Raw genomic sequence first — 14,818 nt, forward strand, 5'->3', positions numbered from 1 at the left:
CCTCATTTAGCTGGCATCTCGCTGGTCCCAATCAGTCTTCATGGATGACGACATAAGTCTTCCCCCGCTGTTCACCTTTCTGAATCCTGTTTCCTGGAGCCACGTTAGAAAAATACTGGAGGCAGTAATTGCTTTTCAGATCATACTGACATCATCAATTAGAGAGGCAGGATAACGTGGGGGCCCCAAGCACAGCCTGCAGAATTAGACTGTCTGGATTGGAATCTCAGCCTCCCTGCGTGACTGTGAGCAGGTTTCTTCTCCATGTTAATGTCAATCTGAGACATCCTCACCTGAAACCAACTGGGTCAGATGCGTTTGGGAATCCAGACTATTTCAGATTTTAGATATTAATAGTGTCTTACACATAGTCTACATTGCTTAACATCACTAGCTGAGCTAGGTCTGGGGCAACGTCCCATAATCAAACACATCACTGTTTCTTCAGCAGAGCTTGTGGATGCTTGTATACTAGAAGAAAGGAAATCTGCAGAGTCTTGTTAGAGACTAGAGAGTCTAGATTTGACTGCTAAATGACCTAAAAAATACTTGGTTTTTCAGAGTTTAATGTCTCCCTTACAGGTGAGATGGATGTCTTAGAAGGATCAATGAGAAGATATATGTAAGTGCTAAAGACAGAAGACACCATAAAAGTGTGAGCTGTTAGTTTAAAGTATTTGTTATTACAAAGCCACATTGGGCTTCCCAGGTGGCTCAGTGGTAAAGAATCTGCCAGTACAGAGAGAATCCACCAATCTGCCAATACAGGAGACTCAGGACATGTGGGTTCAATCCATGGGTCAGAAAGATACCCTGGAGGAGGAAATGATAACCCACTCCAGTATTCTTGCCTGCAGAATCCCCATGGACAGAAGAGCCTGGTGGGCTGGAGTCCAGGGGGTTGCAGAGTCAGACATGACTGAGCACCCACTGAACAGTATGAAAAGGCAAAAAGATAGGACTCTGAAAAATGAACTCCCCAGGTCGGTAGGTGCCCAGTGTGCTACTGGAGATCAGTGGAGAAACAACTTCAGAAAGAATGAAGGGATGGACCCAAAGCAAAAACAATACCCCGTTGTGGATGTGACGGGATAGAAGCAAGGTCCAATGCTGTAAAGAGCAATATTGCATAGGAACCCGGAATGTTAGGTCCATGAATCAAGGTAAATTGGAAGTGGTCAAACAGGACATGGAAAGAGTGAACGTCGACATTCTAGGAATCAGTGAACTAAAGTGTACTGGAGTGGGTGAATTTAACTCAGATGACCATTATATCTACTACTGTGGACAGGAATCCCTTAGAAGAAATGGAGTAGCCATCATAGTCAACAAGAGTCTGAAATGCAGTACTTGGATGCAATCTCAAAAATGACAGAATGATCTCTGTTTGTTTCCAAGGCAAACCATTCAGTATCACAGTAATCCACGTCTATGCCCCGACTAGTAATGCAGAAGAAGCTGAAGTTGAACGGTTCTATGAAGATCTACAAGACCTTTTAGAACTAACACCCAAAAAAGATGTCCTTTTCATTATAGGGGACTGGAATGCAAAAGTAGGAAGTCAAGAAACACCTGGAGTAACAGGCAAATTTGGCCTTGGAGTACAGAATGAAGCAGGGCAAAGGCTAATAGAGTTCTGCCAAGAGAACACACTGGTCATAGCAAACACCCTCTTCCAACAACACAAGAGAAGACTCTACACATGGACATCACCAGATGGTGAACACCAAAATCAGACTGATTATATTCTTTGCAGCCAAAGATGGAGAAGCTCTATACAGTCAGCAAAAACAAGACCAGGAGCTGACTGTGGCTCAGATCATGAACTCTTTATTGCCAAATTCAGACTTAAATTGAAAGTGGGGAGAACCACTAGAACATTCAAGTATGACCTAAATCAAATCCCTTATGATTACACAGTGGAAACGAGAAATAGATTTAAGGGACTAGACCTGATAGACAGAGTGCCTGATGAACTATGGACGGAGGTTCATGACATTGTACAGGAGACAGGGATCAAGACCATCTCCAAGAAAAAGAAATGCAAAAAAGCAAAATGGCTGTCTGAGGAGGCCTTACAAATAGCTGTGAAAAGAAGAGAAGCGAAAAGCAAAGGAGAAAAGGAAAGATATACTCATTTGAATGCAGAGTTCCAAAGAATAGCAAGGAGAGATAAGAAAGCCTTCCTCAGTGATCAGTGCAAAGAAATAGAGGAAAACCATAGAATGAGAAAGACTAGAGATCTCTTCAAGAAAATGAGAGATACCAAGGGAACATTTCATGCAAAGATGGCTCAATAAAGGACAGAAATGATATGGACATGACAGAACCAGAAGATATTAAGAAGAAGTGGCAAGAATACACAGAAGAATTGTACAGAAAAGATCTTCATGACCCAGAAAATGATGATGGTGTGATCACTCACCTAGAGCCAGAAATCCTGGAATGTGAAGGCAAGTGGGCCTTAGGAAGCATCAATACGAACAAAGCTAGTGGAGGTGATGGAATTCCAGTTGAGGTATTTAAAATCCTAAAAGATGATGCTGTGAAAGTGCTGCACTCAATATGTCAGCAAATTTGGAAAACTCATCAGTGGCCACAGGACTGGAAAAGGTCAGTTTTCGTTCCAATCCCAAAGAAAGGCAATGCCAAAGAGTGTTTAAACTACTGCACAATTGCACTCATCTCACACACTAGTAAAATAATGCTCAAAATTCTCCAAACCAGGCTTCAGCAATACGTGAACCATGAACTTCCAGATGTTCAAGCTGGTTTTAGAAAAGGCAGAGGAACCAGAGATCAAATTGCCAACATCTGCCAGATCATCGAAAAAGCAAGAGAGTTCCAGAAAAACATCTACTTCTGCTTCATTGACTATGCCAACGCCTTTGACTGTATGGATCACAATAAACTGTGGAAAATTCTGAAAGAGATGGGAATACCAGACCACCTGACCTGCCTCTTGAGAAACTTGTATGCAGGTCAGGAAGCAACAGTTAGAACTGGACATGGAACAACAGACTGGTTCCAAATAGGAAAAGGAGTCCGTCAAGGCTGTATATTGTCACCCTGCTTGTTTAACTTATATGCAGAGTACATCATGAGAAACGCTGGGTTGGATGAAGCACAAGCTGGAATCAAGATTGCCGGGAGAAATATCAATAACCTCAGATATGCAGATGATACCACCCTTTTGGCAGAAAGTGAAGAGGAACTAAAGAGCCTCTTGATGAAAGTGAAAGAGGAGAGTGAAAAAGTTGGCTGAAAGCTCAATATTCAGAAAACTAAGATCATGGCATCTGGTCCCATCACTTCATGGGAAATAGATGGGGAAACAGTGGAAACAGTGGCTGACTTTATTTTTTTGGGCTCCAAAATCACTGCAGATGGTGACTGCAGCCATGATATTAAAAGACGGTTACTCCTTGGAAGGAAAGTTATGACCAACCTAGATAGCATATTAAAAAGCAGAGACATTGCTTTGTCAACAAAGGTCCATCGAGTCAAGGCTATGGTTTTTCCAGTAGTCATGTATGGATGTGACAGTTGGAGTATAAAGAAAGCTGAGCACTGCAGAATTGATGCTTTTGAACTGTGGTGTTGGAGAAGACTCTTGAGAGTCCCTTGGACTGCAAGGAGATCCAACCAGTCCATCCTAAAGGAGATCAGTCCTGGGTGTTCATTGGAAGGGATGATGTTGAAGCTGAAACTCCAATACTTTGACCACCTGATGCGAAAAGCTGGCTCATTTGAAAAGACCCTGATGCTGGGAAAGATTGAGGGCAGGAGGAGAAGGGGACGACAGAGGATGAGATGGTTGGATAGCGTCACTGACTCAACGAACATGAGTTTGAGTAGGCTCCACGAGTTGGTAATGGACAGGGAGGCCTGGCGTGCTGCAGTTCATGGGGTCACAAAGAGTCGGAGATGACTGAGCTACTGAACTGAACTGAACTGAGCACCCACATACACAGACTGAGAGTAAGCTGAATCTGCAGTGTTTTTTCCTTGTCTTCTTCCTTGCAACAAATAGGCTTTGATTATGTGCCAGGCACACTGCTAGGAGCTAAGGAAAACAAGTATGGACCATACAGGCCTCCTGACTTGCATTAAAGCCACAGCACCCATAGTTGGAGACACCGCTAGCTTTTTGAGTGACCCCTGCCCACCGACCTCCTTTTTTTTTTCTTTGCCTATTCTACTTTTCCTAGGTATTTTCCATGCTAGACAATTTTAATTCTGTGAGAATCAAATCAGCCCCCAGATAGACAATTGTGGCATCTGGTATGTTGTCATACATATACAGAGAGGACAGGAAATGATGACACATGACTCAAGTGACTGGAAACCATTCTCAGATAGGAAGTTATAGGTGGGACAGTGATGACAGGAAGGAAGTCAATTCAGTTGAATGAGCACTTAAGAGTAGAAGTAGGGACACTTGTTCCTTGGGCACACTTCTTGGTGGCAGGCATTGTGTTGGCTGCTGGGACTATAGGAATGAATAAGGTGAGCACTCTGTGCCCTTGACGTGATGTGGTGTTTGCTGATATTCACTGTTTATGTGTGAGCCTAGAGAAACCAGTCAGCCTCTCTGAGCCTGTGTCCTTATCTTCAAAACTGAAGTCAGTTGTAACTAAAGGCTCTATTTTATCTTCAAAAGTCTGTGGTCCTAAAGAATTATTTAACAGCTTGCTGGTCAACCCCTGTCCATCACTCTAGGATTCAAATAAAGGATAGTAGGGGCTTTTAAATATATATATGTATATATAATGTATTTATTTATTTGACTTTCTTAGTTGCAGCACTTGGGGTCTTCAATCTTTGTTGTGGCACGTGGGATATTTTCCTTGCAGCAAGTGGGATCTAGTTCCCTGACCAGGGATCAAACCCTGGGTCCCTGCATTGGGAGTGTAGCGTCTTAACCACTGGACCACCAGGGCAGTCCAGAATATTTGCTTTTGTTGCAATAAGAGAGACTTGAGGTAGGTCTAAGGAAGAACTTGTTGGTGATAGTGTTGAAACATAGCACATTAGGGTTTATTATCTCTGACTGACAAGTGTCAGGCTGTTTCAGGAGAGAAAGCCCCTTCTCTCAGGGAGCTCACATTTCACTGCGGCAGAGAGATAACAAAAAGTGATAAAAATGAATATACAGTGTAATTTCAGATAACAAAAAGTGCATCAAAGAAAAATAAAGAACTTCCTAAAGAAGTGGAAATTCCTGTATCTTGAAAAGAAGAGAGAGACTACAGGGTTGGTAATTGGAGAGCTATTTTCACAGATTGGTCTGGGAAGACTGCTTGGAGGAGGTGAGTCCAATTGGGGGGAGAGCCAGACAAGGAAGGCTGGGAAAGGAAATTCCAGGTGGGGTCTGAGGCAGGGAACTGAGAAAGCTAGCACATTGGAGCGAGGAAGTGGTAGAGAGGCAGCGAAGGAAGTAGAGAGTCAAGAAGGCTCAAGAAAACTTGCTGTACTAGAATATGGATTTAGCAGTCATTCTTCGGGAGTGACTGTAACCCTGGTGTAGGTTAACTTAGTCCAGCCTGATATTACTGGATCTAAACTAGGTGCATTTTTAACATCTCAACAGTTGAAATACAGCATCTATTTCCATCTATATCTTTGTCTTTTCTCCATGTATTTCTTTGACAAAAGGTCTTGTATGAAGGTGTGTCACTTTCTAAAGAGAAAATATTATCTTTTGAGTTAATGCTTATGCTGTCTTTTCTTTTTTTAGTGTAACTTTCGAAAAACTATGCTACTTGCTCCTCCCTCTCTTCCTAATTTTTTTAAACAAACACTGAATGTTTCATAAGACACTTAGATTCCTTGCCTGCCTGCCTGCTAAGTTGCTTCAGTCTCGTCCGATTCTTTGTGACCCTATCGATTAGGCCGCCAGTCTCCTCTGTCCTGGGATTCTCCAGGCAAGAATATTGGAGTGGGTTGCCATGCCCTCCTCCAGGGGAATCTTCCCGACCCAGGGATCGTACCAGCGTCTCTTATGTCTCTTTCATTGGCAGGCAGGTTCTTTACCACTTGGCGCCGCTTGGGATGCACGCCAGTGTTAATAAAGACCAGTGTTTGGGTGGTATTTGCTGGCTTGTTGTTATTTTCTTTCTTCATGCAAACATTATCTTGGGAATATTGAGAAGTATTCACAGATGGTGGAAATGAAACTTTCAGTTCTGTTTTCTTTGCACTCACCTTGAGACAGATATTTGCTTCTGATATGCTGATAACAGTATTACGAAAATGAAATTTAAATTCAGTTAAAATGTCTCTTGAATTTGTTAGCCTCAAAAATATGTATTTTGTGGAAACCCTATTTTCTTAGTTATTTAAAGGTCAGCTATTACACAAGCCCAGGATGGCCCGTGTACCTCTTGTATGCAAGCAGCCAGCATACCCACTCCCAGTCATTGAGGAGTATTTACAGCTAGGCTGGGCTTGCTACCCGAATAACTTAGTAACTGCCCACTTTTTTGCTTGGGAAATATTTGTCAGAGCCACAAGAGGGCAGCTTGTCCAGTGAATCTAGGGGTGAAAAGTTCTGTTCTTTAGACAGAGGATAAAGTGCTGAATTTCTCAAAATGTTTCTTGCATAAGGAAGAGTTTTTACATTCTTAGCCAGCTTCATCCATTCTAAGAGACAATGTTTTTGGAAATTAAATGTTTTAAGGCGAGTTCTTTCTCTCATATCTATTTTCCCTTTTCTTTGAAATATGAGTATCCATTTCCCCTTGAGTCCCCAGTTCCCCCATCTTCCAGCCCTTTTATCCTTATTCAGTCTCTATTGAACTATAATTTGCATATAATAACATTTACGCAGGTTTTAGTGCCATGCGGAATGCATGCAGGGATGGAACCACTGCCCCAGTCAAGATATAGGAACTTTCATCTCTCTAGGAAGTTCTCTAGTGCCTCTTTGCAATGGTCCCTTTGCAGGTCCCACATCCCTTTGGATCATTAATCTTATATATAAATATGTATATATATATATATATTTTATACCTGAGACAAAGCATTTTATAAATTGAAGGTAATGATCGTTCACTTTAGTGTCCTTTCTGAAAGGCCGTGTGAGAGCTCTGGAGAGATTAAGGAAATCGGAGGCAGTGCCTTTTCAAGGCAATTATATAAGTTTTTACTCTTTGTGGTTGTAGGTGGTGGTTTTAATCTGGTTCGTATTCACTGAGTGGGAGGATTATCCTTAACTGCACAGTCAATAATTACCCATTTGTCCTTTAAAGTTTATTTCTGCTCTCATAATAGTTGATTTAATAATAATGCATTTCTGGCACTTTACTTACATGTATTAATGAGCTCAAGGAATCCTCTCTGTGAAGGAGATACCATTATTACCCATATTTAGATGAGGACACTGAGGTACAGTCACATGTGACTTTGACAGATAAAAAGGAGTAGAGTTAGTTTCTTGGTGTGAAATATAAGATAAATGAAATTAAAAGCTTCCTAGGAAATGTGTGTTCTCATCAATCAAAGTAGTACCCTTAAAAAATTAGTGCTTCCCTTGATGCACGTAATGTTCTTGGACAGTGTCACCTGTGGCCACGGTTGAACGCCATGAGAGTTTCAGTTCCGCATCCCTGACCTGACCGCCCAGCATCCCTATGTCTGTTTCCATGGTTCCTGCCTTCATCTTCTTCTTTGGGTCACCCTGCCTTTAGTCCCCTGCATTGTGGTCAGGGTGATCTTTCCAACAAGCAGTCCTGGTCATGCCACCTTCCTGATTAAAATTCTCCAGTGGTTCACTGTGCAATAAAATGTGAGCTCCTCGCCTTGTTCAGCCGAGAATCCTGCTGCTCCCTCCACTGCCCACCCTCAGTCCATCTAGTCTTCGTTCTCCAAAGAGCCTGTGCTTTCTCGTGTCCCGCACACAGGAACTGACTGTTCCTTCTGTCTGGAAAATGTGCTCTCTTTATCTGTCATCCTGTCTAACAGTTCACTTCAGTTCAGTTGCTCAGTCGTGTCCAACTCTTTACAACCCCATGAACTGCAGCACACCAGGCCTCCCTGTCATCATCAACTCCCAGAGTCCACCCAAACCCATGCTCATTGAGTCGGTGATGCCATCCAGTCATCTCATCCTCTGTCATCCCCTTCTTCTCCTGCCCTCAATCTTTCCCAGCATCAGGGTCTTTTCAAATGAGTCAGTTCTTTGCATCAGGTGGCCAAAGTATTGGAGTTTCAGCTTTAACAACAGTCCTTCCAATGAACACTCAGGACAGATCTCCTTTAGGATGGACTGATTGGATCTCCTTGCAGTCCAAGGGACTCGCAAGAGTCTTCTCCAACACCACAGTTCAAAAGCATCAATTCTTTGGTGCTCAGCTTTCTTTATAGTCCAACTCTTACATCCATACATGACTACTGGAAAAACCATAGCCTGTGGAAAATTCTAAAAGAGATGGGAATACCAGACCACCTGACCTGCCTCTTGGGAAATCCATATGCAGGTCAGGAAGAAACAGTTAGAACTGAACATGGAACAACAGACTGGTTCCAAATAGGAAAAGGAGTCCGTCAAGGCTGTATAGTGTCACCCTGCTTGTTTAACTTATATGCAGAGTACGTCATGAGAAACGCTGGGCTGGAGGAAGCACAAGCTGGAATCAAGATTGCTGGGAGAAATATCAATAACCTCAGATATGCAGATGACACCACCCTTATGGCAGAAAGTGAAGAAGAACTAAAGAGCCTCTTGATGAAAGTGAAAGAGAAGAGTGAAAAAGTTGGCTGAAAGCTCAACATTGAAAAAACTAAGATCATGGCATCTGGTCCCATCACTTCATGGGAAATAGATGGGGAAACAGTGGAAACAATGGCTGACTTTATTTTGGGGGGCTCTAAAATCACTGCAGATGGTGACTGCAGTCATGAAATTAAAAGATGCTTACTCCTTGGAAGGAAAGTTATGACCAACCTAGAGAGCATATTAAAAAGCAGAGACATTACTTTGCCAACAGAGGTCCATCTAGTCAAGGCTATGGTTTTTCCAGTAGTCATGTATGGATGTGACAGTTGGACTATAAAGAAAGCTGAGCACCAAAGAATTGATGCTTTTGAACTGTGGTGTGGAGAAGACTCTTGAGAGTCCCTTGGACTGCAAGGAGATCCAACCAGTCTATCCTAAAGGAGATCAGTCCTGAGAGTTCATTGGAAGCTGATGTTGAAGCTGAAACTCCAATACTTTGGCCACCTGATGCGAAGAACGGACTCATTTGAAAAGACCCTGATGCTGGGAAAGATTGAGGGCAGGAGGAGAAGGGGACGACAGAGGATGAGATGGTTGGATGGCATCACCGACTCAATGGAGATGAGTTTGAGTAGACTCTGGGAGTTGGTGATGGACAGGGAGGCCTGGAGTGCTGTGGTCCATGGGGTTGTGAAGAGTCGGACACAACTGAGCGATTGAATTGAACTGACTAGACGGACTTCTCAAGAGGCAGGTCAGGTGGTCTGGTATTCCCATCTCTTTCAGAATTTTCCACAGTTTATTGTGATCCATACAGTCAAAGGTGTTGGCATAGTCAATAAAGCAGAAATAGATGTTTTTCTGGAACTCTCTTGCTTTTTCGATGATCTGGCAGATGTTGGCAATTTGATCTCTGGTTCCTCGCCTTTTCTAAATCCAGCTTGAACATCTGGAAGTTGATGGTTCACATACTGTTGAAGCCTGGCTTGGAGAATTTTGAGCATTACTTTACTTATGTGTGAGATGAGTGCAATTGTACAGTAGTTTGAACACTCTTTGGCATTGCCTTTCTTTGGGATTGGAATGAAAACTGACCTTTTCCAGTCCTGTGGCCACTGATGAGTTTTCCAAATTTGCTGGCATATTAAGTGCAGCACTTTCACAGCATCATCTTTTAGGATTTGAAATACCTCAACTGGAATTCCATCACCTCCACTAGCTTTGTTTGTAGTGATGCTTCCTAAGGCCCACTTGACTTCACATTCCAGGATGTCTGGCTCTAGGTGAGTGATCACACCATTGTGATTACCTGGTTCATGAAGATCTTTTTTGTAAAGTTCTTCTGTTTATTTTTGCCACCTCTTCTTAATATCTTCTGCTTCTGTTAGGTCCATACCATTTCTGTCCTTTATTGAGTCCATCTTTGCATGAAATGTTCCCTTGGTATCTCTCATTTTCTTGAAGAGATCTCTAGTCTTTCTCATTCTATGGTTTTCCTCTATTTCTTTGCACTGATCACTGAGGAAGGCTTTCTTATCTCTCCTTGCTATTCTTTGGAACTCTGCATTCAAATGGGTTTATCTTTCCTTTTCTCCTTTGCCTTTAGCATCTCTTCTTTTCACAGCTATTTGTAAGGCCTCCTCAGACAGCCATTTTGCTTTGTCAGACTGCCTGTCTGACAAGCAGACTGTTATTCATCCTCCAGAGCTTGGCTCCTGTCTTCCTGGGTCAACTCTGACAGACATGCAGTCATCTTTTCACTTTCCATTGCCCCTTGTGTCGTGCAGCCAGTGTGCCATTGTTTTATGACTGTCTTGTTCCGTGTCTGTGGTTTGCTAATCTGCGGCTCCCTGGAAGGCAGCAACTTTGTCTTTTCAGCTTGGCATTTCTTGCCTAGCTCAGTACCTGGGCTCCCTATCCCAGACCACTGCATACCATGCAAACAAAGACGACACCTTATATTAGTCACCACTGATATTCCCAGTGCCTGGCATAAGATCTATCCTGTAGTAGGTGTAGTTAATATTTGGTGCAAGATGAATAGTGGGCGCTTTTAAGTATCTGATTGCATGATGTAACCCAGTTACATCAGATGATGATGCCAGATGAAAGGCCCCTTTCATGAAAGGCCCCTTTCAGATGATGCCACTGAAAGGCCCCTGACATAGTCAATCCGTGGACATATTTTGTGTGGCCACCCAGTATTTTTAAAAGTTTTAAAATTTGACACCTCTCCTGTTATTTTGCTCTTGGTCAACTTCCTCATTTGTTATCTGCCTGGTCCTGGGAGATATAGTTGGGGCTACAGAGAGGTGGGTAGTGGTTTAGATCACTGCTGCTGCTGCTGGTAAGTCGCTTCAGTTGTGTCTGACTCTGTACGATCCCATAGACGGCAGCCCACCAGGCTCCCCCATCCCTGGGATTCTCCAGGCAAGAACACTGGAGTGGGTTGCCATTTCCTTCTCCAATGCATGAAAGGGCTACAATAAAATAATACCATAGACTGGGCTTAAACAAGAGGAATTTATTTTCTCTCAGTTCTGGAAGCTGGAAGTCCAGGATCAAGTTGTTGGCAGGTTTGGTTTCTGTTGAGGCTTATGTCCTTGGCTTGCAGATGACCACCTTCTGGTTGTGTCCTCACATAGTCCCCTTGGTCTGAATGTGAATGTGTCCTAATCTCTTGTAAGGACACCAGTCATACTGGGTTGTGTGTGTGTTAGTGGCTCAGTCGTGTCCGACTCTGTATGACCCCATGGACTGTAGTCCCCCAGGCTCCTCTGTCCGTGGGATGCTCCAGGCAAAAATACTGGAGAGGGTTGCCATGCCCTCCTCTAGGGGATCTTTCCGACCCAGGGATCAAACCCTATGTCTCTTGTGTCTCCTGCATTGGCATGCAGGTTCTTTACCACTAGCACCACCTAAGAAGCCCTAAATAGAAACTAAGAATGATTCTAGGCACTATACTATAACTATAATACTATAGCATGGCTCAGTCTACTCTTTGCGACACCATAAACTGTAGCCTGCTGGGCTCCTCTGTCCATGGGATTTTTCAGGCAAGAATACTGGAGTGGCTTGCCACTTCTACTCCAGGGTAGCTTCCTGACTCAGGGATCAAACCCACATCTCCTTTGTCTCTTGCACTGAGCCATTGAGCAACTTTAGGGCCTACCCATATGACCTCTTTTAACCTTAATTACCTTCTCGAAAGACATCTCCAAACACTGTCACATTCTGAGGTGTGAGGCGGGGATGATGTCAGCACTTCAACATATGAATTTGGGAAGGACACTATTTATCTTACAATAGGCAAGAATGTGAACGTTCAGGTGCTATGGTTTCTTCCTTGTGGCTGATGGGTGTTGTAGAACTCCGGAGCCTTCAGAGAGAGCAGTTTGCTCACTGAGGCAGAATCTGGATAGACAGAGCATGCACCTGCCCTAACACCTAATCTCTGCTCTGATCACTGTCATCTGAGGATCATATTCATGTTTCTTAAACAACTGACATTTAGGTAAAGTGCCAGGTAGAACTTAGGAGGTGCTTTTCAGTTTGGTAATACACACCTTTTCATTCTGTTCACTCCAAAAGCCGACGTGCAGGCTGCAAACTGTCTTTGCCAAGGGTTGGGTGGACAGTTGGGAAAAGCTCTGTAATGACATGGCACCACCTCCGTTTGCTGTAAGCAAACAGCCAGGTCCTTTATTACCCTTGAAACCTGCACTCGTGACACAAGTTGGGCTCAGAAGCGAGTCAGATGCCAGCTTTCTGGGTCAAAGTTCCTTCAAGCACTGTATGTTAATCAAAAGCTCAACCTTGGTTAATGAGGCCATTGAGTTGGGAAGAACTTTGAAACAAATGATTACCTATTTCAACTAAAGGAGTTAGCAGAACTCAGTATTTTGTTTCCCAGAGGTAGGTTGCAGACTTACGATCTTTCTTGGAAAGGGAGGGAGTGAGAGTCCTGTGCGGTTTTATTAATTCTTGGTGGACCAGTAGCATGATGAAGTCTGCTGTACAGAGCCTAGTTAATCAAATGTGTTTACGTAAAGATGAAGCTGAATACTTAAGGAATATTGTTCATATGGGCAGAAATGCCAGCTGCAAAGGGCTTCCAAAGGTAAAGAAATATATTAAAACGCTAACAGCTCACAGACTTCAAACCATTTTGAGTGTTTGGTGATTTACCCTAGAAGACCACAACTTAATGTGCCCTTGCAGAAAGAAATTGAAAGGAATATAATAATCATAGCTGCCCTCCATTGAATGTTTTCTCTCACGGGGCCCTAAGGGCTTCATAGCCCTTCATAGCCCTGTTGTCTTGTTCGTTGTCACAGTGTCCCTAACAGGTGGATATCGGGCTCATATTGGATGAGAAAAAGAAGGATCAGAGAGGTTGAGTAAAATGTCCAAAGTCACCGAGCTAGCAAGCAGTAGAGCAGAGTTGGAACGCCTAGGGAAATCCACGAGCTCCCCCTCGCAGTTACACCACCTCTTTATGTTTTCCTCTTCTCTCCTTGTCAGAGTTGAGATTTTTTTCCCTTGAATATCCTTTGTGCAGACATGTGTGTCGCTTCAGTCATGTCCGCCTCTTTGCGACCCCATGGACAGTAACCTGCCAGGCTCCTCTGTCCATGGGATTCTCTAGACAAGAATACTGGAATGGGTTGCCCTGCCCTCCTCCAGGGGATCTTCCCAACCCAGGGATCGAAACTACATCTCTTGTGTCTCCTGTATTGGCAGGCAGGTTCCTTACCACTGCGCCACCTGGGAAGCCCTGAATATACTTTAGTTAATATCAACCTGAATAGCCTTGTGGAACTGGCAAAAGGACATGACCTATTTTCTCCATGTATGTGAGCCAGTGCACATCTCTTGTACTGACTGGTTATGTAGCTTTCCCCGTAATCAATGCACACACAAAGGTGTGCCGTAATCAAAGCACTTTATTTCTTCTTTTTCCCGCCTCCCCTCCGTCCACTTAGCCGTCATTAACCGCACGCTCCTCGTTAGCCATCTCTGGGTTAATAGTGTTACCTTTTCCATTTCAGAGTTCGGGTAACAGAGGCATCAGGACACCTTGTGTCGGGTCCCCTAGCAGTGAGCAGCCACTCCTGGGCTCACTGAGGAGGTTTGGTAAGTCATCTGACTCCGTCTTCCCTTCAAACAAACATCATTGAGAGTTGGAGAAAAGTAGGTGAACATTACATGGTGATGCCAAATGTTAATCCTCTCTCTCTATCATTATTTATTTATTTTAAAAGTTATTTAATTCATTTTTGGCTGCCCTGGGTCTTCGTTGCTGGGTGGGCTTTCTCTAGTTGTGGTGAGCCAGGGCTACTCTCTAGCTGGGGTTTGTGGGTTTCTCATCACAGTTGCTTCTCTTGTTGCAGGTCATGAGCTCTAGGGTGAGCGGGCTCTGTAGTTGCGGCACCTGGGCTCTAGAGCACAGGCTCGGTAGTTGTGGCACATGGGCTTAGTTGCTCTGTGGCACGTGGGATTTTCCTGGATCAGGGATTGAACCCACATCTCCTGCATTGACAGGTGGATTCTTTACCACTGAGCCACTAGGGAAGCCCTTCTCTCTCATTTTTTAACCAACACATATTGTTTTTGCTTCTGGACATTTGCTTAATTTACTAGGCCAGAGTGTCCTATATGTTTATAAGTACCTTCGTTGGCTCCAGAGGACTCCCACAGTAAAAAAATGACCAAGGCTATATGTGAATAACTTTGCTTGAAGTCTTTTAATACTGAGTTTTTCCTGTAGTTCACTGCATTTCATAACTCTAAAAATACATTTCCCCTCATAATTTAACGTGTCTAAAGTGGGGATGCATGTTATGGAGATTCTGATTTGGTGAAATACAGCATTCTTCTAATAACCCCCAAATGACTAGCATTAAGTGTTCTCTGTGTCCTATTTTTCACAAAGCGCAAATGCCCTTAGAAACTAGTATCTTTGTTACTCCATCTGATGAGACAAGTAGCCTGTGGACCTCCTTAGCAGTGGTGCTGGCATTCAGAACAGCCCATGTGACCTCATGGAGCAGTCAATTAGATAGCAGATCCTAGAAGCCAGATACTCTCTTATCCAAC

The 14,818-nt window shown here is 43.5% G+C and overlaps 1 protein-coding gene across 23 annotated transcripts in view; it reads left to right on the forward strand.

Annotated features, from left to right (window-relative positions):
- Positions 1 to 14,818, forward strand: part of RBM47 (RNA binding motif protein 47) — a 179,607-nt gene that overhangs the window by 58,763 nt on the left and 106,026 nt on the right. For 17 of the 23 annotated variants that reach the window (XR_014082467.1, XR_014082485.1, XR_014082466.1 and 14 more), the window contains one exon: positions 13,771 to 13,855. The exons of 2 other annotated variants lie outside the window; for them this stretch is intronic. The gene's annotated coding sequence lies outside the window, so the exon portion shown is untranslated. Of the gene's footprint in view, positions 1 to 13,770; positions 13,913 to 14,818 lie in introns of all 23 variants that reach the window. 4 more of the 23 variants (XM_081591867.1, XM_081591937.1, XM_081591804.1 and 1 more) reach the window with 1 other exon arrangement.

The sequence above is a fragment of the Giraffa tippelskirchi genome, chromosome 1 (genome assembly GCF_054371585.1).
Source record: "Giraffa tippelskirchi isolate mGirTip1 chromosome 1, T2T-mGirTip1v1.2.pri, whole genome shotgun sequence".
Taxonomy (NCBI): domain Eukaryota; kingdom Metazoa; phylum Chordata; class Mammalia; order Artiodactyla; family Giraffidae; genus Giraffa; species Giraffa tippelskirchi.